This window comes from Pteropus medius, unplaced genomic scaffold (assembly GCF_902729225.1).
Source record: "Pteropus medius unplaced genomic scaffold, Ma_sr-lr_union100, whole genome shotgun sequence".
Taxonomy (NCBI): domain Eukaryota; kingdom Metazoa; phylum Chordata; class Mammalia; order Chiroptera; family Pteropodidae; genus Pteropus; species Pteropus medius.
The window spans coordinates 13,476,879-13,503,152 of NW_024349798.1; the positions used below are offsets into that span (position 1 = coordinate 13,476,879).

Consider the following 26,274-nt stretch of genomic DNA (forward strand, 5'->3'; position numbering starts at 1 on the left):
TGAGAGAGAACCCTTCCGAGTCTCTGGGAGAGGCTATGAGTATTCCAGAGACTTCCGTTTACAACACCGGCGGCTCTCTCGGACCTAACCCTGTCCCAGTTTTACCAGTGAAAGTCCAGTGACTCTGGAAACCACCGAGATGACAGGTCACCCTACCTGTGCTCTTTTCTACAGGAAGCCAGTTTGCACGTCATCTCAGGGACTCTCTTAAGAGCTTGGGACAGGCAACCACAGCCCTCATCGCTCCTGTTAGGAAGGACTGCCAGCCTCCGACCTCCCAGGAAGGCCCTGCCCACACTGGACCCCCGGGCCCCACGGTTTTCCCTGGTGAGTGCCCCAAGCTTCAGTCAGTCACACCCTACCTTCTACATTTCTGCTGTAGCATCCACCTCCTGCACTATATTCCGCCAATACTTTTATTTAACTTAACTCACCTTTGTAACCTGGCCAATTTTATTTCAAAAGGAAATGTTATTTCGCTTCCACAAATGGAAAAGAACATCATCTGCCAACAATAGACGATGATGACTTTAAAATGCAACGAAAACCAAAAGGTGTTCATGTATTCTGTCTTGATGCTGCTACAGAGGAAAAGTTCTAAGCCAGAAGCCTGTGTTTCTTTCCTTAACAGTGAGTTTAGTAAGTGCTGGGAAGATGCTAAACATGGAGCAGCACATAACCGAGACTCTCTCCTTCACAAGAGCCAGAGTGTAAGTGAAAGGGAATACATTTCTACTGGGTTATTCAGAGCTGCAGAAGCCTCCTCTGTGCAGGATCTAAAATCCTTGTCCCACTGTTCGGGCCTCACGTTTTAGGGCTGGGTCCCCCCTAATGTCCCAGGAGTTGGCAGCCAACCTCCCACCATCTGATCACTCAGCATCTTGGCTGCCAGGCAGTGACCAGGCCACTCTAGCCAACAGCTGCTGTGAACTCTCTGGGTGCTGAGCCTCAGGAAAGAGCTTTTACGTGTCTGACCACTGAATCTTTCAGCCATGATCGCAGCAATCCACGTGTGAGCTTCGTGTTCAGTGGAGGGAATGAAGCCCGGAGACGTGAACTGGCTTGCCCAGGTTCACACAGCTAAGAAGTGGCGGAGCCTGGGCTCCGACCCACACATGCTCATCCCATGGTCAGTGTCATGCATGGACTGCTGCATCCCCGAGATGCAAGTGGAGATCCGGACCCTGGATGGGACCACACTGTCCCAGGAAGCACTTGATACTTGCACGTTGCACCCTCAAGTGGTAGACACTGGGTAATTACTATCTCAGGCCGTGAAGGTCAGGGCTGGCCAAACTGACCTCAGCTCTGCATTGGAAGAAGAGAGAATTTTAAGACAATGGGTCAAAACTCAAATACCTACATGGCCAGGCAGGTGAACCTACATGACTCTAGCCAGCCACACTACTCCCTTATCAGTCTGGGTACTTTATTTTTCAAAAACAGGAGCTCCCCTGTTTCAAAGCGGCTTAGCCAGTAAGGGAATTTATTGTGTATTGACCAGGAAGCAACTCCACCAGGTCAGCAGAGACATTAGTTCCTTCCATCTCTATTCTTTGCCATCTCGTGCTGGCTTCGTCCCGAGGCTGGTCCCAAAATGGCTGCTGCAGTTCCAGGCATCAAATCCCAATTCCTCATGTCTCATCAGCTGGGATTGTATCACATGGCCATTCTTCAACCAATGACTGGTGGTTCCCCCTGAGCCAAATGGCCATGCTGGGGAGGAGTGAGGAAGGACGGGAAGAACAGGACTTCCATGACCAAGTAGAGAAAGCACTTGAAACAGAGACGCTGGTGCTTATGAGCCTCTGGGTTCTCTCTCCTCCTCCTCCTGGGCCCCGAGCCAGGCACCATTTCACAGCCCCCTTGGGTCCCTGTTGGGCCTCATGACTGGTTCTCACCAATATGGGACATTTCCTAGCTGATGCAATTAAAAGCTGGGCTGCTTTCTCCGTAGCCTCTTTCAGCATCCTCCAGCCCAATTAGAAAGAATGAAGTCCCAGAAGACAGCAGAGCCATGAAGCGGAAGGCACCTGGGTTCCTAAATAACCTGTGGACACCCCTGCCCCCCACTTCTTGGACTGCGATATGAGCGAAAAATAAAATTGTCCTGTCGTAGCCATCGAACGCTGTTCGTCACAGCGGCGAGCCTTCCCTTACAAATAGTCTATTCTCTATTCCGCTCCAACCAGCTGTTGCCCTGTGGGAATACAGGCCCACTGCTGCCAAATCTTTTCATCTGTTTTTTTTTTTTTTTTTTAAGAGAAGCCAGAAATTTGGATTTTTTTCAAAATGAAATTTCCTGATTTAAAAACATTGGCAACCAAATCAAATTTATGATTACAATTTTAAATGCTCCGCAGGCCAAATGCAACACATCTGTGGGTTCCCCTTGGCCTGTGAGCTGCCAGTTGCACCCTCTGGTCAAAAAACCCAAAGCCGACAGCATTTGTTTATAAGTCGGCACTGGTCTCAGAGGTGGCGCTAGGTCCGTGGTCACATGGACCCCAAGAGGAGTTCCGAGCTGCCGGCCACGCGGATCAACGCTTTCGTTTCCACCCAGGCTGGATGCGTGAAGCGTCCTTGTAGCTTCCTGACATAATTTGGCCACCCTACTGAAACTCCGAGAAGCTGACTCTGCATTTCTAGGTGATCGGGCCCAGGCGGGCCAAGCCGGCCCAACCATGGTACCACTTCCACTTCAGTTCCGCTGGGCTGAGGGGTAAGAAATGAAACTGACGCCAGGGCCACCAGCCACTTCTTAAAGGAGAGAAGCGGGAAGCTCCCGCACTTGTAAATCTGCTCGGAGCACCCACAGGCATGGCCGGTTCGTCACCCCCGTTTAACAGCTAATGGTAATTGCTACAATTTATTGAGCACTTCGTATGAGCCAGACCCCGCCGAGCACTTCGTGCGAATCGTGCAATTCGATCTTTTTAACATCCCCACTGTTGCCAATGAGGAAATTAAACTCAGGAGGACTAACGGTCACAGCCTGAGGCCTGGCTTCTTTTCTCATTGCAAAGCCTTTCTCAGCCAGCCTTTTCGGTGCCTGTGTCATGAGCCCCTGAGCAGGTGAGGATGTTGTTCCCAGGCCACCAGGAACCACAGACCTTTCAGCCTCACCACATGGCTGTTTGTCTTTCTGTCCACCTCCTGGGAGGCCCAACGTCCTCCCAGACGGAATGTCACCACGATCCCTGTCCCATAGCCTCTCTTCCAGTACTTCAGCTTCCTCGTTTTATTCATTTTCAAACAAAACTTTATCCGTCCTACCACGTGCCAGACAGGTCAGGGTACCAGGGCCATGGGACATGAGAGAGTGGTTTGTCCTTGTTTTTCATTTTGTAAAGGAACACAAGGCTGTAGGCCCACAGGGACCTGTGGCTGCGGGTGGCCTTAGCAAACCCAGGTGGGCCAAGCGCTCTCTCCACCCGCCATCGTGGAGCCCGAGGGCTAGCGTCCTGGACACTGTGGTTTCCCCACACCGTCCTTGACCCCAAATTCTGTAGCTCCGCACATGGGGGAACATCCGCCATCGTGCCAGGGCAAAATGAGGTATCTCAGAGTTGCTCCACCGCTCAGCATCCCATCGAAGGTCTGAGACTAGGGTTGGGGGAGTGGTGACCTCTGGTTTTCAGGGTGCTGCGGGCCTAACTTGTGAGAACCACTTGGCTCCAGTCCTCGTATCTGAAAGTTTTTTTTTTAGGCTAGCGTCTTAACATTATCTCCAGAAGATACCACAAGGGTGGTCACAGCCTCCTTCCGATGGGGTCGACGGCCATCGCGCCACTTCAGACTCGTGCCCCCTGATCCCCGCTGGAAGCACGTGAAAACGTGTTTTCTGTGAATCCTGCCATTGTCCCACATCTAGAAATAACTACATTGCTATTACTACATTACTCTTTGCGTGTGTCTCTTTCAAGCACCTACATTTGTTCAATGAAAACATTTAAAACCTACGGCACAATAATTTGTGTATGCCTGCTTTGGAAGTTCTTCATTTTTGAAATTCCGGGAGTCTCAGGAGATGGCAGTGACGGGGCGCTGGCGCCCTCCCCCCATCTCCCTCTTGCAGCCTCCAAGGAAACCCGCGGAGCGGCAGTGAGACCCGAGCCTGCCTGCCTCTCTCCCGGCCTGGGAGCCCGGAGTCCAAGCCTGTCCCGGAGGCTGCTTCTGCCTGGCGTGTCCCCTCCGCACTTCTGGCCTAGGCCTTGGCATCATCCCCGGGCCAAAAACCTGGGTGCGGGTGGGGCTCCTTCCTGGGAGAAGGCCAGAGCGGGCCTCTGGGGCTTCCGGCGGAGCGCGGGTTGTTTTCCAGACTCTGGCGGCACTTCCGGTGCTTAACTGGATTTCGGGCCGTCTCGAGCTTGAGTCACGGGAAGCCGAGCCAGAACGGGCATGGGCAGGCCTCAGAGGCATCAGGGGTGGGGGTTGGGGGGTGGGGGGGACATCCTGAGGGGCTTTCAAAGTGCAATGTAAGGCAGGGCCCTGGCCTGCCAGTAGGACCTCCCCCAGGCCTTGCTGGGGCCACCAGAGCCTGTTTTCCTTTTACATCCAACTCTTAGGGCCTGAACTGAGAGTGATGAGGGAAGCTTCCAGAATGCTGTGGCTCAGTGCACTGATGTGGGGGGGGGGGGAGGAGGTGAGGGGGAGTGGTCAGCTCCTGGAGAACCCTGAGCCAGGTTACTCAAACAAGAGGAAGCTATTTCAGCTCAGGCCTTTGCAGGTGCTATACCTGCTGCCTGGCCTCCACCCCTCCCGCTGGCCCAGTTTTTTCCCTCTTTCCCGTCTGAGCTCAGACACCCCCTCCTCCAGGTAATGGTACCAGGCACAACCAACACATCTCGTGAAGTCACGCAGAAGCCCTTCTCGGTCAAATATTCTGAGAGAAATCCAGTTCTCAATTCTGAGTTACCTCTGAATTTGGCAAACTTGCTTCTCTATCCAAGAACAAGAACAAAAAAGAGAAGAAATCCAAAACCTCATTCTGAAGCTGCAGGAAGATCAGAGCAAAGAGGAAAAAGAAGCATAAGGACGTTCGCTCAACATCTTAGGGGAAGGAACAAACAATATGTCAACAGTATGTCAGATTAGAAAACAACAACAGTATCTCAGATGGACCATGCATGACGCCTGTCGGTACCTGCCTTCAGGAACCAAGCGACCTCCTATGTTAGGTATAGATGGCAAAGAACCCAACTGCTCGCTGCTCAGAGTGCTTCGGAAATGTTAATGCTTGTATAAATGTCATAAAACTTATATCCAATGGCGTGTGTATTACGTACAAGTCAATATGTTAATAAAGCTGATTTTTCCAGCATTTATAATTATTTTTTTCGCCTGTTAGGACAGTTTTGTTACGTATTTCCTGCCGATAGTACTTAAAATGGCAACTTCTAAATCGAATAAATAGTAAGAAAACACGGATAGGAAGAAATGGGGGGGAAAAATGTACCCCTACTCGGATTTTGTCTCATTTAATCCCCCTACAAGTCCTATAAAGCCAGTATAACTACTACTTTCCCGATGAGAAAACTGAGGCCGAGAGGCTAAGCAGTGCCCGGGTCTCCCAGCTGGTGAGAAGATGAGGAGACATGAGGACAATGCCAGCTTCATGGAAACAGCACCTGAGGGGGACTGGCAGGGAGGGCCTCTCGTGGTGCCCTGAGCCAAGGTAGCTGGGCTCCAGACCACGACGGCAGCATGGCAATCACCAGCCGACTGGGTCTCTCCCCGAGATGATGAGTTCCTTGGGGGCAGGGGCCTTTCCTGTTTGCCACTGTGGCCCCAGCATCGCTGCGCCTCGTACACAGAAGGCAAGCAAGCGTTAGTTCAGCAAGCAGCTGACCTCTAAGCCTCAGTCTTCTCATCTGCAAAATGGGGTGAGTTTGGTTAGATTTTATATACTTCATGTGCTTGGCACACAGTAGGTCCTCAGGAAAACATGGAGACTGCCGATTACCGGTGATTAGGCCTTTGCCCTAAGAGAGCTCAGACGTAAACAGCCATCCCAGCCCCCCACCCCCCTCCCCTGTTTGCCACTTCCCGCTCCAGTCCGCTATTAGAGAAACCATCCTCTAGAGGTCCCCCAACCCAGAGTGAACCTGAAGACCCCACCATAGCCTTTCCTGCCTCACCCTGAGCATGGTCCTTCAGGCTTTCTGGAATAAGGGCCCAACGAGGAAGAAGGGACATGAGCCACAAGGCCAGTGGGTCAAAGTTCTATGCAGTGGCCACGAGCCAAGACACCCGGGGTGGGGGGTGGTCGGTAGGAATGCAGCAGGAGCAGAAGAGGAGGGGGCTGTCTGACCCACTCCCTCTGGCTGGGAGCCCCCCAATGGCATTAGAAGCACTATTGGGTTGGGTGATATGTTTTCTGAGTGTGACACATGTCGGCCAACAGAGGACAGCAAATACATTTTTTATGATCCTGGAAAGCTCAGTCCCGTCACGTTCAAGAGCGAAAAGGATGGGCGGTCAAGGGGGACAAGTCATGCCTCAGTAATGTGGATCCTCTTAGAGCAAAAGGGGATACTCCTGCCATTATCTGGGGGGTCACTGGGCAAGGGGTTGCAGGTGGGACAGATTTCAGGAGTGGCCGAGTATGGGGGAAGGTCTCCCTTACTGTTGGAACCTTAGGTACTTTGAGGGGGAGTAGCTCATGGGGGGTGTCAGCACCAGAGGCCAGATCTTTGCCAGGTGGAGAAGATGCCCTCACGCCTCACTCCCAATTCCCCAAGTACCTCCCAGAACCTGGGGCTGCAAAAGCAACAAAGGCAACATTATAAAGGAGAGGGGGAAACTTTTATCTTTTGGCCTGAAGGTGGGCTAGTATCTTGGGTTGTTCTTGGGAACAGAGCATGTTGGTCCAGTTTCAAACCTGAGACTTCCTGGGGACTGCAGTCATCCCAAAGGAGGTTAGGGGCCGTCAAGGGCTGGGTGGCAGGCACGGGAGGACGGTCTGGGTGCTGCTCCTACTTCTACGGTTTGTTCATGGGGGCAGGGGGAGTGTTGAAAATTGAAGGAAGAACTAAAAGCTCCTGCTGACACTGTCACTGGTGTTTCCGAAAGCGGGTGGCAGATCTGGGGACGGGTCTGAATCTTAAGTAGATGTGTCCCCATTCGGGCACCCCTGCACCCCCAGATGAGGGATCCCTGGAGCGCATTTGGAGGAATCCTGCCCGCCCCTTAGGGTGGAGGCCCAGCCCCGGCTCCCTTCTCCCAGCCATGGGGGTATTGGAAGTGGGGAATGTCCCTCCTCCCTCAACCCCCCCAGGTTTGGAGAACCCCAAGCTCTGCCCCCGCAGGTCGAGGCTGACGTCGCCAGCGTATTTCGAGGAATGCCCCTATCCACTGACTATATTTGGCAAGGGTTTCTAGGAAGGCACCCCTTACCCTGCCCGCCTCCCCCCCCCGCCGGAGCCCCCACCGGGGCAGGCGGGCGCGCTCGGCTCCATGCTCTCGCCCTCTCTCCCGGGCCGGCCAGGGAGGAGCCGCCCCGCGCCTGGGCCACCGCTGCCGCCTCCCCAGCACGGCCAACCCCGGGCTGGCCCAGCCCCCGCCCCGGGCTGGCCATAGGGCGTGGGGGGAGCGGGGGAGGGGGGACTGGGCCGGGAGGGGGGACGGGGGCGCGGCTTTGTGGCGGCAGCGGACCGCGGAGGCCGGGTGCAGCCCCGTCGGCTCTGTGCTCTCAGTAGGAAAGGATTTTCTGCGCCCCCCACCCATCACTTGGATCTTGTCTGTGGAGGTGATTTTCTTTTTTTTTTTCTGAAGTTCGTTCCTCCACACCACCACATGCCTGGAGGATTTGAGGCTGGCAATCAGCAGTGAGGCTGTGGGCCGCAGGGGTGCTTTTCCTCCCCCCACACTGCCCTCTGTTGCCCCTGGGCAGCACGAACCCTGGAAGGCGCAGCCCCCTGTACCCTCAGAGGCGGCAGCAGCGGTGAGTCTCCCCCTTTTTCCGGCATGGCACCCCGGACTAGGGCAGAACCCGCGGCAGGTGGGTGCCCAGGCCCCTAGGGCTGAGAGGGGTGCGGGGCGCGGCTGCCTGGGGCACGGGTGGGAACGGGAGCTGGGAGGTGGCGCCCGGCAGCTCACGGCTCTCCCGGGACCCGGCGCTAGACGCCTGTCTGGGCTGCGATCCGCTGCCGCTGCCGCTGCCACCGCCCCCTGAGGCGGTGGGGTGGGCTGCACCCCTCTAAGCCCCCTGCCTGGCTCCCAAGAGGGGCGTGTTGGGCGAGGAGGTGGCATGGGGGTGAGGCGGCCCCCTACCTCCCTGATGCTCGGGCTGGGAAATTAACGAAACGGCCAGAAAGGCAGCCACCCTGCCCCCACCTCGGAAAGCGCGTTGGGGAAACGGACTCGCTGCGTGACCCCGATAGCAGTGCCGTGCCGGGAGCAGGCCGCCGCTCCACGTGCGCCCAGGGCCGCGCTGGCACGGTCAGGGGGACAGCGCCAGCCTCCCGGGGCCAGGCCCTGAGGACGTCCGGAAGAGCCGGTGAGGACAGTCCCCAGGGAGTTACCACCTCCCCGAAGTAAAGTTGGCTGCCCCCTCCCTCCTCCCCTCCCTCCTCCCTCCTCCCTCCCAGGAGCAGGCGGCCATAGCACGTTGGCTTTAGCTTTTGCTGGCAGGAGTTTAAAAAAAAAAAAAACCAGGTTCTGAGACGAATTGGGGTGTCAGGGCCCGAGTCCACACCAAGTTGCTCTGGCAAAAAGTTTGGGGGAGAAAAAGGGAAAAGGCATTCTGATTTGGGCTCGGGGGAGTGGCGTTTCTGGTTTCCCCTGCTCCTAGTCCCCTCGGCGGGGAGCGTTGGAATGTGCCGCTCGGATCCTCTGAGGACACATCCATATTTATAATTTATTTTTAGGAGAAGTTGTGAAAAAGGGAGGGGGTTTAAAGTGGGGAGAAAAGATGTGTGTAAGGGGGCGGCCTTTCCAGAACCCAGAGGCTAATTGAGCTATTAAGATGGAAATAATTTTCCCCAATCTGGGCAAGCAGCAAGTTTGACTTTAATGAGAGACAATTAAGGGCACAAATAACTAAACTTCAACTGGATTGGGGTGGGGGGGGAGTGTACCAGCACCATAGACACTCCTTCACGCTTTGCTAAAAGACATTTGGGGTGCCCAGCATCTTCCCTGGAAAGTATTCAGACCCAGCTGGGGCTGGGGGCAAGAGGGAAAAGGTCACCCAGCAGCAGGCAGATATGGTCCCCTCCCTAACACAGGACCTCTGCTTTTCCTTGAGATGAAATGTCATGCCCGTAGGAAAACCCTAGAATGAGTCCTTCGATTATCCAGGATTCTCCAGAATCCTGCCTCAAAGTCAGCCTGCCCCAGCGCTGCGAGCTGCGGAGGGGTCACTTCTTGAGAAAGGAGGTTTTGGAGGCTGTGGTCCCAGAATCGGGGTTTTGAGGGCGAGATGAGTTTATGTTTTATCCAACTGGCCCACAAAGTCCCGCTTTTGGGGTCATTCTCTACAGCGAGGGATTCAGGTGCCAGACGTTCCTGGAGAGTGAGGGAGAGAGCGGAACCCCCTCCCCAAAAGTTGCTGCTGGAAAAGTCCGTTGGAGGAAAGGGGGAAGGTTGGCTACCTTTGGCAAAAGTGAAAGGCCATTTGGGGGGACATATTATATATATGTGTGTGTGTGTGTGTGTTTTCTCAATTTATTGAACCAGGCTTTTTGAGGGCTCTTCCATTTTTGGGAGGTCAAAAGAGATATGAAGGCAAAAGCACAATTTTTTTTTTTTTTTTGCACAGTGGTTTGATATTTTCGTAGGTGGGATTGGAAGGGAATGAGGGGCACATTGGTAGTGTCAACGCATTTGACACCCCAAAATCAAACACAGCTGAAATCATGATTATATTAGATTTATCAGAGGAGCAGCCCTCTGCTTGCTTCCACGTGGAATCACAGTATTTCTTTGCCATTCTTTGCTACCTCGTTCTAAGTCATTTTATAAGAAACTCTGCATAAGGCGTTCCGAGAACTACTCTAAGGCTAGGGTGGTGAGGACAATGCCCCTCCCAGAACATTATCCTTATGAAGTTGCATCAATTTACACACATCCCTGCCCTCCAGTTGTAACCTACGTAGACAGCCACACACCTTAAATTTATTTACTTGCCAACCTGGATTTCAATCAAGTGTTCCCAACAAGGAATAAAAAAGTAAACTATACCTGAAAAACTTCTGGACACCGAGTCCTTGCTATGAGGCTGTTTAATAGATATGGCGCATGGACACACAGGTGACACCTGCACTCCTGGGGCCTCAGCAAAAGCAGTTCTTTACCTCGAGTTCTTCCTCTTTGTTACGGGACACAATGAAACAGCACAATTGTCAGGAGTCCACAATTCCGGCCGAGGCGGGGTGATGGGAAACTGTCACGTTGTGAAGTAAATTGTGTTTGTGCTTTGCTGAATCGTCACCCCCACCAGAGCACCGGCGAGCTGTCAGATCCTATTTGCTCTGCTAAATAAGGATATCTCACCAAATTAGCCTTTAATGATACTTCTACAAATAGGGCGTTTTCCGTGAATTACCAAGGCCGGAACCCTGAATGTTGCGCCCAGATCCTGAGCTATAATCAAGGCAATGAAGCTGCCTGTTGAAATTATTGAATTGTTAAGTGTGTAAAATCACACAGGATTTAGTGCTGAATGTGAATGCGAGCGTTTGCAACAGTTACAGTCACTGCTTAGATTCTGAAACCGGGCATGTAATTAATGAATACGTTTAGCAAACTTCACCCCCTCCTAGTCTGGAAACAGGCAAAGTAGTATGATGAAGAGATTATAAATCAGGACTTTGCAAGTGAGAAGACATCATTAATTCGGCGAAGAATCGCAGCTTTTCATATTCTTACCACCACCCCTCCCCCTCCCAGAAAAAAAGGAAAAAAACTCAATGTGGAACTGATGAACACACTGAGGACATTTTTTTTTCTTTTTTGCCTTTTTCTCCTTTTTTTTCCTCCCATGAAATTTCACAAGCAGCCATGGATCCTCACCCCACCACAAAGAAGTGGATTTAGAGGAAAAAATAGCAACTCTGAATTTTGTTCTTAAAATAACACAAGAAAGTCTCATGACTCAGATAAACAACGTTTCCTGTAGATAAGCAGTAATATATGGTACAACTCATGGAGGGGCTGGGGGAGTGTAATATTTTTAGAGGTGGAGCTGCAGTACAACTAATACTTCACGTGCATTTATGACGCAAACCAATGAAAATTGGAAAAGTCCCTACGAGGGACGATCCCCTCTGCTTCTCGCTTCCCAGCTCCCCTCCCCCACACCTTATATCAAGAACAGAAAGAAGATTCTTGCCAGATAATAGACTTACGGTTTCCTAATAAAGAGGCTTACCCTCTTTTAATTGAGATTATAGAGTAAATACAGCTATTTCAGAGGTGTGGACCGAAATTAGTGGAAAGTTAAGAAAAACTCAGTCCTTACAATCACTTGCCAGAAAAAAAGGGTGTACACAAACAAAAGAAAACATCGTTGATCAGAGTTCATCAAAGCTGGCGTTTTCTTCCTTGCCCAGACTCAGAAAAACCTGAAGACCTTTTTGCTTAGTTTAGGAATGAGATGAAAATAAACCCTGAACAAAAACAGCGGCATCAACATGATATAAAAGACCATGGGCTTTTCAGGCCTAGTAGCCACACAGGCTTTTCAGGCAAAAGGGCGGATGTTGAAGAGAGTTTGGAAGGAGTGGATTTGGGGGTCCCTCCGTCACCTCGACTCCCCTAACCCTCCTTGCGGTCTCTTTTCAGAGCAGTGAGTCATGAGATGCTGCTTTCTCAGTGTCCTCAATCGAAGGGGGCAGGAGCGAATATTTACAAAGCCCTCAAGTTTCTGATTTTACATCATCTTCTTTATATACAACATTTAGCGTTTAAGGAACCACAAAGCCAACTTGTTTCTCAGTGTCCTTGAATGGCTGCAGCAGATGAAAAGGAGACACACCTAGAAAATGAAAACTGATGTTGGTGTCACCAGAAAGCCATTTAAAAAATGCACTAGGAAGACGGGGCAGATTCGGCCTTTGCTTGAAGATCTGGCCTAAGCTGGGAAGGGCGTGAGTGGCTGGCTTGAGCCTTCGGCTAGCTGTGCAGCCTGGTGTGAAAGTTTCTTCCGAGGCGTGCAGAAAGCTAGGCTGCCTTGCTGGAATCGTGTGTGAGTGCAGTGCCCAGGCCTGCTGGCATCTCTGCCCAAGACTACCTGGACCACTGCCAGCACAGGCCTGAATGTGGCCTTAGAGCTACCACAAGAGCCCAAACAAGTGCCTAGGGGTCTCTCTCACTGGGGCCCGGCCTGCAACAGCATTCCTTGGCTAGAAACTGGGTGTCTGGCTCCCCAGAGCAGCCTCCTCTGAGACTCCCCAGCGTTTATTATCTGTTACCACGTGGGCTCAGAAGAGGGCGGAACCCCGCTTTGCTAATGAGCAGTCTCCCCAATGCTCTAAGGGAAACAGGGAGGCTGTCCTACAGGCTTAGAGCAAACCTGCCTGTGTGAGAGCAGACTCAGGTCTAGATGGTCCAGGAGCAGAGCTGTGCTTTGGCAGCCCAAGCTGAGGCTCCCCACTTTCCAGCAGCAGAGCCGTGATCCTTCCACTGGGGGTGGGCTAAGGGGTTGTGGCCAGGGGACAGCAACCGAGCCAGTGTGCACACATACAGCTAAGCTACCTGCAAGCTACCTGGGTGTGTGTTTGCTCTGGTCTCCTCCGGCCAGCAGGCCTCCCATCTACCAGGGAACTGAGCCCTGTTCTGTCATCAGGAAGTGAGGAAAACCAGGGCCACGAGCCCAGGGTTGCAGACTTGGAGCGGGGAGAAGACTTTGGGTGGGCCATCGGAGGGCCAGCTGGGCAGATGAGGGGACTTCTATGCAAGCCCCCCTGGGGGTAGGCAGAGAGAGAACTGGATGGGCATTGTGGGATAAAAACATGCAGGAAAGAAGCCTCCTCTGCTTTGACACCAAAAGGAACCTGCTCGGGAAGTTGACCTGGCCCTGAGTCAACCATTCCCACGGGACTCCCATTTGGCCCCAGGAACTGGACTCTAGGCCACCCAAAGGCCTCGTGGGGTCCTGATTGTATCTTAGAATAGCATTAAAAGGTCCAAACTGGGCACTCGCAGGCCATGCCATATTTAGCCTTAGGTTCACCCAAAGAATATTTTAGGTGCTGCTTGAAAGAAGAGATCTGGTTGCCGCTATCACATGGCAAGTGTAGAATCCCTCCCTCGCAGGCCTGGCCCAGACGGACGGTGCTCACCGGCACAGATGCTGTCGTCCTTGCCAGAGTTCCAGGGCCACACGACAGGTGCCAAGGAGCCAGCGAGTGCCCGGCTATTGGGTTCTGTGTCGGGAAGGCGTTTCGCCCCATTTTCGTCCTGAGGGCGATAAGGCTGCTTCCATTCACAGGACTCACAGAGGCTGTTTTCAGTGCCTCTTCTGCGATGGCCCAGTGTGATATGCCAGCTTGCTGAGTGAGCAGCCGCCTCCTCGGGTGTCAGCAGCGACTGTGGAGGGGTTCACTCTCTCACGGCCCGGGGTGCTGGCTGGCATCGGGGCCTCTGCCTGCAGAGACCTCAGAGGCCGCGCACCCCAGGGGAGCCACTGCCCTGAATTCCTTAATCCTCAGTCATTAGTGGCAGGACCTGAGCGATGGCATCAGGGACCTCAGCCGGGTGCAGGCTCTGGGAGTGGCCTGGCATCAGGGAGTGACCCTGCAACCTGCTCTGGGGTTCTGCACTGGTTTTCTGGGCCCAGAGGGGGTGCGTCTGCATTGAAGTCACTGCACTGGAGACACATTTAGCCAAATATTAGCCAGTCGTTATCAGCCCTTCGGGAGCCTGGGTGGAACCGCCGTACACTGTGAAAGCCTCGGCTTGTTGAAAGCTTGCTCTAACTTTGTACATTTTTTCCTTTCTAGTTTTGGCTCTTGGTGCTCTGAGAGCCACCACTTCCTGCCCAGCTGGTTCATTACCGCAGGGAAAATGAGGGACTTTTGGGGGCAGATGTGTTTCCATTCCACTATCATAATGCCCCTAAAAATCCTTATTGCTCTTGCAGTATTCCTCGGGGGCCCCTGGGCTGGCCCCGCACAGCTGGGGAGACGGCAGCTCCGAGCTCCTCCAGCAACTCAGAGAAGAGAGAAAGGTGTTCCCCCCAGTTCTCCCTTCTGGTCCCTGATAGATCTCCCCTCCCAATGCTCAGAACTGGTCAGCACCCCGAAAAATGAAAAGACTAGAAAGACGCCATCCACAGACACGGGTTACTAAGCACGCTTGTTGCCCTCCAGGGGCTGGATGCTGGAGGTCGGGCCTGGCTCCTGTCAGCGTTTGTTCTGGGAGCTCCTGGGGGGATTGTGGGGAGAGTGGAAAAGAAACAAGTGCTGCCTGCTTGACAAGGCAGAGTTCACACTCGGCCTGGTCCCTCCCGCAGTCTCTGGGATCCTCGCCTTGGCAGAGGCCCCTGCACAGCCCTGGCTCGCTCACCAGCAGCCTGAGACAGAGCGCTTTCCCACTCTCTGCCTCAGTTTGCCCTGTCTGCCAAGGGAGGGGCCGCACCCCATGCTCTGGCCTTAAAGTGTCCTTGGTTGTCCTCAACGTTCAAGTGATGTACCAGCTCTGAAGGTGCTCTGAAAAATGGGGCGGCTAAAGCATTCGGCAGGGACGGTGTCGGTGCTGGGACTGATACACGCCAGATGTGCCGAGATGACTCAGACAGAGGGGAGCCTGCAGCCCCACAGTAAGCTCTGGTTTCTGCAATCAGCTGACCCAGGCTCTGCGACTCTTCCCCCGTGTCACCCCATTTCCTCACGCACTATTAGGAATAGAAGTTTCCCACGCCGGATGCTCCCATCTCCTCGATGACTGTAAGTGGTACGTGGCTAAAGATGTGACTAGTTCTAATAGGTATTTCTCTGTACAGCTAATTTCTATTTATGGCAAGTGACTAGTTTTCAATTTTAGGTAGGGATAGAAGGGCTCTTTCTTACATCAATTTATATAGGTAAAGTGTGAGTTGCTTGGAAGGAAAATATTAAGCAAAGACAGTACAGGTACTTTGAGGATGGGGCAGAAATCAAGATGTTGGAGTTCCATAAATCCGCTTAAGAGTTCTTATTTGTTTTAGGGATTTTCAAGATGACCCCAGGTAGTTGGGGTGGGGAGGGGTGGGGCTGAGGGTCGGGTCGCCAACCTAAATCTTTGACAACCTGCGTGTCACGTGTCTTCCCTAGCGGCGGGCACCCCTTCCGTACTCAGCAGCACCAATGAGACCCCTCCGACCTTGGCCTCTACACCCGCCCACAGTTCTGATCTGTCTCTCATTTTAAGAGTCTGATGCCCCTGCGCCCTCCTTCCCTGCCAGGGCTCCTGTCTGAGCCTCAGTTTTCTCAGCGAAATGGGAGAATGATAAATCCTCTGTCTCAGAGCGGGGGCTCAATCAGACAGCTGTGATGGCTCACAAATAGGGCACCGGCAACCCTGGGACGGTCAGGGGGCACTCCTCAGACAGGCCCCCTCGTGTCAGGCCGGGCGCCAGCTCCCCGCCTGCCCCCTGAAATGGCAGCTCTGCAGGGAAACGTGGAGCGCTGGGTCCCTGCCTGCGGGGCGGTTTCACTCTCTGCTGTGTCATGGGCTGAGGGGTGGCATCGGGGCCCAGCTGGCCAGCTGGGCGGGCACCGAGAGGCCGGCACCGAGAGGCCGGCAGACAGCTGCCAGACCCGCTGCCAGAGCACGACCCACACCCACCCTTGCCCTGCAGTCTGCTAGGATGGAGGCTGGGCCCTCGGGGCACCCCTTAAATGCCTTTGCCCCGCAAAGTGGGGAACGCCCAAGTAAGAAAAGCCAGCAGAGCGGGGGAGACAGTTTCTGCTGATTCTAGATCAGAGTGCTCTGGACAGACACCTGCTTCCTGCCTCCCTTCACTGGGCATGTATCTTTTGAGGGCCTACTGTGTGCTCTTTGCCAGGGGACAGAGGTACAGCAGAGAGCAGGACAGCCCCTGCCTCACGGGGCTGTCAATTGAGGCAGGAGAGACAGACAAAAAAGTAAGCCAAGGAGGAAAGAATCCCATGTTATGGGGAAAATTCCACACTGTACGCTTGCTGTTAGCACCTTGGGGAAGGGGTGTGCATACGTGTGTGTATGCACGTGCGTGTCAGTAATGGTCAACTCCTGGGACACACAGGTAGGTTAAGAATGCAGACCCTGGGGCCAGATGTCCTCTGTTTGAATCTGGATGCTTCCACTGACTAGTGTGTGACCCCAGGCAAATTCCCATTCCTTTTTGGGCCTCGGTTTCCTCACTTATAGGTGCTAGAATAAAAGGATCTATGTGATAGGGCTGCAGGGAGGATGACATACACGAACGACCCGAAAGAACTAAGGGGAGTGCCTGGCATCGACCAAGTGCTACGTAAGTTTCGGCTCTTATCTAAGAATGATAAATGTGCACCGTTCTCACGAGGCGATGCAGCCGTCACAGCGGGCTGGGAACATCGGTGAGACCGCCGGGCCCATCCCCTCTGCTAAGTACTCTACAGGCTTCGTCTCACTTTAGCAGCCACAGCCAACCTTTAGGTGGGCCAGATGAGGAAACTGAGGCTCAGGCAGGTGTAGAGATGTGCCGCGAGTACCCAGTTGGAAAGGAGTTTGGCACCAGATGAAGGGCCGGCTTCATGGTTGGGGGCCCTGCACTTGGCTTAATCCTCTGCTATTGTCATCTTGAAATTCTCAATAATTTTGGAACCAAGGACCCAGGTTTTCATTTTGCAAACACGGAGCCAGTCCTGCCCAGATCTGACTTACTCCAAAGCTGTCATTCTTAACTCTCCCCATCCATATATCATACAGCTGGGTCCAGAGTGGCTTTCTAGGTCAATACGGTGTTCAGTATGGGACTGAAATCCTGGGGAGAATATGGAGACTTGCTCAATGCCTATGTGTTTGTCTGTTACCCCCGTTACTACCCCTGTTAGAAGGCAGGCAGGGCGAATGCCAAGGTCAGGGGGCATGACTCATTCATTGCTGTATCCCCAGGAAAGTGGGTCCTGAATGGTGCAGTGTTGGCCCTAGCCACTTCAGCAGGCTTCTAGACAGCCCCTGAAGGATGTGGAGACACAAGTCTCTTTCCTCTTCCTGTCCCAAACCTGCTTGCCAAACCCCTGGAGCAGCTCACTATTAAACAGGTTCTGGTGGGGAGCTCAGAGACAACACGAGTATTTAAGGACATGTGGGCCCGGATTCCTGAGCGCCTGTTATCTTATGGCACTGGGCCATAAGAATACTCAGGTTTTAGTTCTGGGCAGGTTCAAATCCCAGTCAGGAGGCATAATTTCCCTGTTAAATGAGAGGGTCTGGATTTTTGGATTAAAGGTCCTTTTATCTCTGAAATTAGAGTTCTTCTATACTCACAAAGCTCCAAATTATAAATATTACTAAGATGCAAGAAACCTTGAAGTTCTTAAATCTCAAAAGCCTTTAAGAGATTTATAGCAATAATAAAATTTAGCCCTTTCTGCCAACTGTTTTCACAGGCATTGTCGCCATTGCTTCAGATAGCCCTGTGATATAGGAGTTACTCTCCTTATTTTCTAAATAACATTATAACCACCAACATATACTCAGTGCTTTATATGTATGAGGCACTTTACACATATCAAGTCATTTTAGTTGCATAAACATATAAGGGAGGCACTGTTACCACCTCTGGCTTACTGATGAGGAAACACAATTAGAAAGAGTTCACCCATTTAAAGTATATAATAATTCAGTGGCTTCGAGCATATTCAAAGTTGGGCAACCATCATAATGATCATAATTTTAGAACATTTTCATCACCTCAAAAAAAAAAAAAAAAAACACCTCTGTACCCTTTGGCATTCCCCTATTCCCCACCCGCCCCAGCCCTAAGCAAGCACTAATCTACTTTCTGTCTCTGTAGATTTGCCTGTTCTGGATATTTCATATAAATGGAATCATAAAGTGTGTTATTTTTTGTGACTGGCTTCTTTCACTTAGCACTGTGCTCTCAAATTTCATCCATGCTGTAGTATGCATTAGAACTTCATTCCTTTTTATGGCCGAATAACATTCGCATTTTTATTTATCCATTTGTCAGTTACTGGACATTTGGGTTATTTACACTTTTTGGCCTTTATGAATAATGCAGCTCTGAACATGCGTGTGTAAGTTTCTATGTGCACATATGTTTTCATTTCTCTTGGGCCTATACCCAGGAGTGGAATTGCTGGGTCATATGGTAACTCCACATTTAACATTCCGAGGAACTGGCAGCGGCACATCTTAGATTGCCTTTTTCAGCTTTGTAGTCTGGAAATTTCCTACCAACCTGGAAGCAGAGGAAACACTGTACCGAGCACCCCAAGCTTATCATTCAGGTTCAACCTTTTGCCAGTCTTGATTCATCTGCCTTCCCTCAAGTCTCCTACATCCACATCATTGTGTGGATGAGAACTGGGGGCGGGGTGCGGTTGGGGCAGAGTCTAGAGTGGGTCAGCATGGGATGAGAAAGGAATAGCTCCGGAGTGAAGCAGGACCGAGTACATAATTTGCATTGGCAAAATGAAGAGCCCATTCAAATATTACTAACAAGTTCAAGATGACAACAGCAGAGCATAAAACCAAAAGTAGGCCCTCTGGAGCTACACAGATCACATACCCATGAGGCCAGCAAAAGGGTGCCCAGGCAGAACTGATTCAGTAGATGCAGGAATGTAGAGCCTTTAGTGCCTAGGAGAGACATAACCACCCCTCACCCCCAATCCTTGGAAAGTTTCCAAGGAAAGTTGGGTCTCCCATGGCATGTAAGACAGAGTTCAAACCCATTGCATCTGAATCTCCAAAAATAAGATGACCCCAGCTGACATGTGAGTTGTAAGTGCTTTAAAAAACAGCCATTTGTCTTAAGCCTTCTTCCCTAAGAGCCTGCAGTTGTTTTACTTGGCCATACCATTTTGTCCTGGACTCTGAGTATACTCTAATATCACGGCAAATGACAGGGCTGCAGGCTTCAGAACAGAGGCCTGCTGCTTAGCAAACAATCCAGAGCAGTGGCAGGACCAGCGATGCCCATTAGAAGCAGGTGGCCATGGCAGACATTGCCAACCCAAGCCGTCCCAGCTCAGACAGAGTTCCACGGCCCTTCCACCAACCAAATGAACCTTATTTCCTAGAGTCAACCCAAGAATTCACCCAGAGATTCAGAGCCTTCAGTGTGTGTCAGGCTAATACCCAAGTATGCACTTATCCTAACCACCATTTCATGAAGGGATATACAACACGCCTGGGAAGAGGAGGAGAGAGAAGAGGTAGGGAGAAGAGTAGGAGAAGAGGAGGAGGAGGAGGAGGAGGAGTGGAGAGAGGAGGAGGAGAGAGGAGGCGCAGGAGAAGAGGTGGGAGAGAAGAGGGAGGAAGAGGGAGGGAGAGAGGAGGAAGAGGGAGGAAGAGGGAGGAAGAGGGAGGAAGAGGGAGGAAGAGGGAGGAAGAGGGAGGAAGAGGGAGGAAGAGGGACTCCTTGAAGGGAGAACAGGTAAGGATGTTGCAGCTCCTCCTGTTCTCTGTGGGATGTTCAATGAATTAGCAAATGTTCATTCATTCATTGGAGTCCCTGCTATACATAAAGGCCTATATACTGGGCATGAACAATATAGTAACCAACAAGACAGACACAGTTCCTTCCCACAGGGGCAGGAGAGGCAATCATAAACCAAAGATGAACAAAACACTTTAAATGTGATTAAAATGACATAATAATAATTACAAAAAAGCAACTACAACAACAAGGTCTGAGTAAGTCCTGGCAGCTTTGGGGTTTCTAGACAGAGTGAATCTTAAAGCAAAGCCCGTGTTAGGACTGAGGCAATTCTTAGAGTGAATGCAGAAGCAGCACTGGCAGAAGTGAAGCCTCCAGAGGTAGGTGGCTCTGTTTTTGTTTGTTTCTTTTTTTCTGCCAGCACTTTGTCTCCCACTTCCGGGTAACAGACCTGACACCCAGTGGGAATATGGCCGAAGATGGCGACTGGTAACACCCATCCCTCAGCTACAGTAATTGGTCCAGGTGTGGACACGTGACCCAACACGACCAATCACAGCAGCCCAGTTTTGAGCCTGGCCACAATCATTGGTCCAAGTGTGGTCATGTGACCCAAGCAGAGCCAATCCAGGATCATCCTAAGTGGAGCTGGTGGGAAGGTTGCTTTTTCCCCCTTCGCAGCATCCAGAGCTACCAGTAGCCCCAGAGATTGGGGCCAATAAGCAGAAAGGAGGAGAAATGAGAGATGGGATGGAGGTAGTTGAGTAGGAACGAGACTGGCACTACATTCTGCCCTGAGCTTCCAGTCTCTGGATCGAAAAGCAGCTCAGCCTCTCTCTTTCTTCATTATAGCTACCTGAGTGAATAAATCCCTCATTTTACCCCAATAAGATCAACTCTGGCCCAAAGCTTCCCAATTTCAGACTTGGGGACTATTTCCCTCTTTATGGGTTGTGTAAAACTAAAAGGAGTAGGTTTTCTTCAGAACTCACTGTCCCCTCGGTGTGCCTGCTGTACTTGAGAATAAGAGTGTCCCGAGACACATCTCCATGTGTTCCCTGCCCCATTTAATTCCCGGCAAATCAGAGCTAAACATTTGTTATTGGACTTCAAGTCCCATCCTATTCCTGCTTGCCTCCATCTCCCCGACCTCACCCCCGACTTCACCCCCAACACACCACTTCTCCCACCCTGCTCTTCACCACGGACAGAGCAGGAAGCTCACCCTGACCTCTGCTCTGATGCCTACTGTGTTATATTTGCAATGATCTATTTATGACTGTTCGCACCATGAGTGGGGACCTCAAGCATGGGGACCCGGGTCTCACTCATTTTTGCACCCCCAGCTGCTGGCAAGCATGGGAAGGAGGGAGATAGGGAAGGAAGGAGGAGGAGAGGAAGGCGAGCTCATTCTTACTTATTCTGGTCCAACCAGTGGGTCACTTGGAGGGTCAAGCTCTGTACTGGTTTCTTCTACTCCACTGTCACCTTCCCAGTAAACTGCATTCTCCCAGTCCCCTTCTTGGCCTGTTCTATGCTTTTTTATTCCATTTAGCACCTTCTACTAACATCAGTCCTATCCCATGTTTCATTTATTTTATTTACTCTCTCTGAAATGTGAGCCCCAGGTGGGCAGGCATCTTTGTTCCCTGCTGTATCCTTAACATCTAGAACTCTGTCACCTAGTAGATGCTCAAAAAATGTCTGTGGAATGAATTCTTTATGTTCACCAAACCCGCAATTCTACCAGACTTGTTTCTTAAAGGGCCTATGCACGTCATGCATTTTACAGATGTTATGAGGTCAGGTGATCATTTCCTAGGGCTGTCATAACACATGGCAGATGACCCTTGAACAACACAGGTTTGAACTGCGTGGGTCCACTCCTACGCAATCTTTTTTTCAATAAATAACCTGGACTGTTTTGAATCTTGGTTGGGAGTCCACAGGTGTGGAGGGCCGACTATGTACTGTTCTACACCATTTCATAGGGGCCTTGAGGATCTTCAGATCTTCTGCCAGGGTCCTGGAACTCATACCTCCCAGATACCAAGGGACAACTAAGTTTTTGGGAGTCCAAAGTTATACATGAATTTTTGACCGCACAGGAGGTCAGTACCTCTAACCCCTCCCTGCATTGTTCAAAGGCCAACTGTACTACAAACTGAGCAGCTTAAAACAACAGAAATGTATTATTTCACAGTTCTGGAGGGTAGATGTCCAAAATCTGGCAGAGCTACGCTTCTCCAGGTGCTTCCTGCATAAGCCATTCCATGCCTCTTCCAGCTTCTGGTGGCACAATATTCTTTGACTTATGGCTGCATTACTCCAATCTCTGCCTCTGTCTGGATGCACGTGATTGTGTTTAGTGCCCATCTGGATAATTCAGGACACACTCCTCTGAAGGTCCTTAACTTAATCACTTTTTTTTTTTTTGCCATATAAGGTAATATTCACAGGTTCCAGGGGTTGGAAGTGGATATGTCTTATCCTTCTGGGAGCCACCATTCATCCCACTACAGGTTATTTGCACCAAGACCAGAAAAGCAAAGATTCCTACCAGCGTCGCATTGGCCTGACAGATACGTAAAGGAAAGAGTGTCATTATTGTACTATGTTGCTTCAATCAGAGCATAGACATGATTTTTAAAACACTATTTGTTTTTTAATTATCCCAATTTTAAAAAATACCATGCTTATAATAAGATATAGTACAGAAGAGCATAAAGTGGCAGATAAAGGAGCCCCCTCGCGTTTTTTCTCTAACTCCAATTGTACTTTCTAAAAAGTAACCACTGTGTGCAGTTTGCGCAATCTTCATAAATTTTCTAAGCGTATTCAAGTGCATACACTTTTTTTCGCTCATAACATTAAGAAAGCGGGGGCATTACAATATATCCTGAAGACATGACAGTCCCCCTACCCACCTCATTCTTTCTAGTGACTTCTAGCATTGTAGCTACTTAACCTGTCCCCTGCTGGCCAACATTTCAGTTAATTCCAGTTTTTTGCTGTTATAATGTATATGCTCTTTGGCATGTGTCCAAGTATACTCATAGGATACATTCCTAGAAATGGAATTTCTCGGTCAGAGGGTCTGTTGCATTTTTAATTTCTACAGCTATTGCCCAGTGCCCTTCAAAAAGGTGGTATCATCCCCACGCCCATCAACAATACGTGTGAGGGTGCCTGCTTCCAACACCCTCGCCCACCCTGGCAAGGACACAGGGTGTTAGGGGAAGCGAATCCTAAATGAGGTAAGTAGACTTTCCATGTGGGCCTAAGTGGGGGTGGACACGGCCTCCCAGTTCGTCCATGTAGCTTTCTGAGGCAATATACTATGCAGAGTTCTCATTGGCTTGGGTTTTATAAACAAAGGCAGAGTCTGGGAAGGTGAGCCAGGACCATGCAGCAAGAAGCCTACAACCCAGTATTTATTTCTTTAGTGCGGTTAGAACTTAAATATGGTCAAAACATATTTTTCTTTTAATTTACACAAACAAATATGTTCCCGGGCTGACACCTCCGGTGCCAAGTTTCTAGGGGAAATGAAATTCTGCTGTGAGATTATAAACCACTAGCGAGAAGATGAGAATGGAAAAGCTGCCGGGAGTGAGCTTTACAGTCCAGATCGGGCTGCTGAGAGGTGTCTCTTTCTTAGTTGCAGATAAACCTGCCAGCAATTTCAGCGAATGAAATGCGGACCATGTAAAAAGCCAGAGGATGGAAAACGCTCCAGTTTTGATAAAAGGAGGTCTGCTGGGCTTGGAATCCTCCCTCCCGCTGATGAGGAGACGCAAAGATATATCCAGAGGAGCTGACGAATTGAGAGAAAGGAAACGAGGCCAATGTGAGTCGCCTTTCAAGGGCCGTGCTAATATGAAACCAAACAACTTGAAATCGGTCCAAGAAGGGATTAAAGCAACATGTTATTTTGAGTGATTGCTTAATTTATTGAGCGGCAGTGAGATCTGTAATGAAATACAGCCCTTGCCACTGATAACCTCCTGCTGTAATTGAACTTCGACAATTAAGGAATATTTTTTGAGGGTTTTTCTGGAACAGCTTAGAATTTTTGCCTCTGTGGTAGGATGTTTCTGAGCACTCATTTTTCCAGGCAAGCTTTTTTTTTTTTTTTTTTTTTTTTAAAGAGTGAAAGGCTGATGTCAATAAAGAAAATAAGTGGCATTTTATTGGAATGCCTTGTGCACGCCAGGCGCTTAATATACATTATCTCTACTTGTAACAAAGGCCCAATGAAGTAACTCTTATTAGCCCCTACTTTTCAGATGCGAGGTTCCTAGGTGTCAATTTTCCGGAGCAGTGTTGTCCAACATGGTGGCTACTAGCCACTTGTGGCTATTTATATGTAAAGTAGTTAAAATTTTAAAAATCTAACAATTTTTAGGTTAGGCTGCAGTAGTAACTAGTTCACGTGCCCACTAGCTACATGTGGCTAACGGCTACCACAGCAGACAGCGCAGGTAGAGGCCATTTCGATTACTGTAAAACATTCCATTGATCAAGGATGTTCCAGAGATTTCACAGGTAGAAATTGGCGGTGCCGGAAATCAAAGCAGACCTAATGGGCTTCAAAGGCAGCATCAGTCTGTCATTACCCCTTGCCTCTTTCTCCTCCTCCTTAGCTGAGAAGCAAGGTTTAGAGCAGTGATTCTAAACCCTGACTGCACATTAAAATTGCCTGGACTGCTTTACACAATATTGATGGTAGGGTCCTGGCCCCAGGGATTCTGACTTAATTGTGATGTGTGTGGGGGTCGCGGGGACAGGCATGAGGAGGTTTTGTAACACCTCATGTGACTCAGATATTCAGCCAGGATTGAGCGCAGCTAGATGAGCAGGTCCACGCACCAGAGTGGTGGAAGGAGCTGGTTCATCTGCCATGAGAATGCGTTACCTCGTGAAGCCGGAAGGGGCTGGTCGCAGGGCCACATCTAAGCCTTTTCATCAGACAGCTCAGGTTCATTTCTGAGGGGAAGACTGAAGTGCTTTCTCATATACTTCCTGTTCAATGGGAGACACAGCGAGGGGCTCTGCTTTCAGAAACAGGCTTTGTCACACTATCATGAAAGCAGGGAGATGGGATATAAGCTCATAGAGACAAAGTGGGAAACCAGCAGTCCCAAATTTGAACTGGAAGCATGAATTTTGCCTTACAGAATAAAGCATGCGTTTTCTAGCTCTATCCACTGAAAAGGTTAGAAATAGAGACCAACTCGCTGCAGTGAGCACCACCAGAAATGGGTCTCTGAACACCACTTCTAATGAGAAATCAGGGCTCTGTACAGATCCAGCTGATTCCAGGTCTGAGACAGGACATGTGCAAGATGAGCCTGGAACATCCTGTCACGCAAGTAGCATGGAAGATTTTGAGGTCATGTCGGAAAGGATACAGGGACAATGGGATGGGACAGGGATAGTTTGAGCATCAGTGGAATAATAACTGCAGTGGATTGAAACGTGTTGTGCATGTCCAAATCTGAGTTTGCAATGATACTTAGAAAAAAAAAATGTAAGCTCATTTATCATCGTTGGAGGGTGTTGGGAAGCCAACTCATTATTTTGAAAACTGTCAAATAAAATGAAAGAATCAAGCATTTCTCCTTTCTGGTATGAACTGTACCTTATAGTAATTACATAGTTAAGTTCCTTTTTCTAGAAATATTGCGGCTAACAAAAACAGAGGGATAGAATTAGTTTGCCACCATTTTGCAACTTCTAACAGATCCAGACAGTGATTATGCTGCAAACATCACCAGACCTTATGCACCTTCAAATGGAAATATGGAGCAGCCACTGGGAAGTCATCACACAGAAAAACAAATCTAAATGAGCTTCTAGATCTAACTGCTGCTTTTCAAGAACTATAGTGAGGAGAGGAGCATGTGCAACACCAAAATGGGGATGCGAGAAGCAAAATCCACATGACATTACAGAACGACCAACCCCATCTCTTCGACAGAGACGTTGCAAGAGAAGAAAAAGGGAAAGAGAAAGAACCCACAGATTGAGACATAAGAGACATATCAACCAATTACAATAGATGAACCTTGTATGAATCCTGATTTTAACCAACTGTAAAACGTTTATGAGACAACCAGAGAAATCTGAACGCTGACTAGAGATTTGCTAAATTAAAGCATTAGTTTTAGTAGGGATGATGATGGTATAAACCCTATTCCTTTTGGGGGAGTTATATACTAAAATATTTGTGAAAAAAAAATGACTGCTGTCTGGATTTTGCTTCTAAATATCTGAGATGAGGGAGGAAGGGAAGGCTTATAGATGGAACAAGATTGGTTGAGAGTTTGTGACTAATGAAGCTGGGTGATGGGTAGCTGGGGTTCACTGTACTGTATACTCTTGTGTACGCTCAATGTTTTTCATAATAAAGATAAAGAAGTAAAGGCAAGCCTTTTCTTCCTCTCCTCTCAAGGGTATCGGGGTTGGTATGACCACCCACTGCTGGCATCTCGGGGGCAAGCCTGGGTAGCAGGTTTGAGATACATCTCAGCGTGCACACACACCTCCTCCTGTCTCCACGGCAACCAGCGAGGTGAGGAAGCAGCATCAAAAGGTTCCTCTCCTCATGATCGGGTCCCGGCTGCCAGTGTCAGGCCCACCGTGCCTGCTCCCTTTGGAGAATTCCTAGTCAGATCTTCACAGGGAGCACCCCC

General features: G+C 50.2%; 1 long non-coding RNA gene across 2 annotated transcripts; it reads left to right on the top strand.

The window, feature by feature from the left end:
* Nucleotides 1-7,918: 7,918 nt before the first annotated feature.
* On the top strand, nt 7,919-26,009 carry LOC120620410 (uncharacterized). 2 transcript variants are annotated; one of them, XR_005657849.1, is made up of 2 exons: nt 7,919-7,945; nt 23,238-26,009. It is a non-coding gene; the product is annotated as an uncharacterized LOC120620410 (long non-coding RNA). The 2 variants fall into 2 exon arrangements; XR_005657848.1 differs by lacking the exon at nt 7,919-7,945 and adding an exon at nt 19,478-22,833.
* Nucleotides 26,010-26,274: the final 265 nt, after the last annotated feature.